Source organism: Trichosurus vulpecula, chromosome 9, assembly GCF_011100635.1.
Source record: "Trichosurus vulpecula isolate mTriVul1 chromosome 9, mTriVul1.pri, whole genome shotgun sequence".
Taxonomy (NCBI): domain Eukaryota; kingdom Metazoa; phylum Chordata; class Mammalia; order Diprotodontia; family Phalangeridae; genus Trichosurus; species Trichosurus vulpecula.
The window spans coordinates 134,251,701-134,253,742 of NC_050581.1; the positions used below are offsets into that span (position 1 = coordinate 134,251,701).

The 2,042-nt window shown below is 36.1% G+C and overlaps 1 pseudogene; it reads left to right on the forward strand.

Moving 5' to 3' along the window:
* The first annotated feature begins 577 nt into the window (after window positions 1-577).
* Window positions 578-1,210, forward strand: LOC118830685 (annotated as a pseudogene).
* Window positions 1,211-2,042: the final 832 nt, after the last annotated feature.

The following is a 2,042-nucleotide window of genomic DNA, read 5'->3' on the forward strand; positions in this document are numbered from 1 at the left end:
AGCAAATGTATTAATTATATATAACTATATCTCTTGGCCAGTTCTCAACACATCCTAGGAGTGTCAAAAATGCTCCTTAGTAGTAGCAGCTAGGGGAAATATTATATATAGAAAAAAATCTTGCATTTCTTCCACATATAGGCATTAGGGGAGATTCATGAGGCAGAATAAAAGAAGAGTATAAAATCAGCATATTTGTTCTCTCAAAGCTGACTAATTTGGAAGGCTGAAGCTGAGAGATGTGGAGTAGTGAGTTCCTCATCATTCCATAAAATGATAGCTAGTTCTTTATAATTAGAAATCTGGAGCGTTATTTGAGGGAGGCAAAGCTAGTCACACAGACCAGGACTTCCCCTTGGCACTAGATTTTTAGTCTTCAGGTAACATTTTGAATATTAGAAAATTCAATGTATATCCTCAGCAACTAAGATTAGAAATTATCTAGAACAATTTCTGCCCTTCACTCTTTTGTTCTTTTTCTCTATTTCTACCAAAAGTAAAGTTGAAATAATACATAGGGGATCTTCCTTCGAACTTCCTCCCAGTTGCACATGGCTGGATCTTGGGCTTTCAAGTCATGGATGTGAACAACTCTGGCCTGGTTACTCCCAAAAGAACTGTATTATCTGTCAGTGCAAGAAAAATTAAGGACAATGTTGCAGATTGGCACAATTTATTATTGAAATGGGAGACTCAATAATATGGGGTTTTCTGTTACAATCAAAAGAGGAAACATCAAAATCAGTGCACTTACTGAAGACAAGATAGAACTAGAATGCAACAGCATTGCCTCTGGCTTCCATTCTCAAAAGGTACATGCAAAACACAATGAGGAATTTGAGATATTGTGCAAGGAACTTCATGACACCTTGGAAAACTTGGCTAAGGTACAGGTGAAAATGGAAAAGTCAACATCACCCACTAAAGGAATTTGTAACATAGAAAATGACCATCATGGAAATGGAAATTATCAAACACCCTTTTTCCATACATGGCCCACTACCTACTGCTATGACATTTCCCATAAGCTTTCAGAATGTACGAGGAGGAAATACTCCTCAAATACATCATTGTTGAAGAGTGCGCCCATGTTACAAACCAGGATCTCATTTTAAGCTATTTATCTATGTGGTTGTACCAGCCCTATATTGAGAACAGCAGGCTTGATGTGAAAAGCATGCTACTTGAAACTGAACATCAAGCATTATAATTTTTCCAAAACCATTTTGTTTTTAAGTCCAAACTCCTGAAACGAGAATGAATCTTTCTTTCCAGATCTTATGATATAGGCCCATTGTTGCCTCATACATTTCCTTCTAGGGTCACAGCTCTACTTCTTTTCTCACTTGCAGAATGACTTGCTTCAATTCCACCTTATGTATCTCTTAACACCACTCTGTTGATGCTAGTCATACATTTGGTAACTAATATTAAAACCATGAGTCTCCTTATTTGACAAAAACTAGTAGGAAAACTGGTCATCTTTGGCAGAAAATGTCTAGATCAGCATTTATTTCCCCTGCAAGTTCTAAATGGATTCTCAGCCTATAGTTTAAAAATGAAATAACACCCACACAATGGGGTGAGATCAGGAAAATGAAAGGAGGTATCTTTCACAAGTATAAATAGGAGAATTCTAAACCAAAGGATAGAAATATAAAATTAAAATGCATGTATACAAACAAAACCAAGAGATATTAGGTTTGGAAAAAGTAGTTTAATCAAATAACAGAATAAAATCTGTTGAAGGAAACTGATACAAAAATATGAGACCAAGAACCATGTCCTAGCTAAGTGTTCAGAAGACATGAACAAACAGCCTTCAGAATTAAGAAATTTTTATGGTAATTCAGGTGGGATTTCTTTTGTTTTCTCTTTTAGAGTGCTAAGGTAATCAAATAACATTAAGGAGTCTTGCCTTTCAAATGCAAAGGCAAGCAAAGTGGAGTTTTTGCTTTCTTATTTTTTTGGAGTGCCTTTCAGCACTAGGGTAGTCAAGTGCCTTTGATTAAGTCTTGCTAGGTACAAAGCCCCAGGCCCAT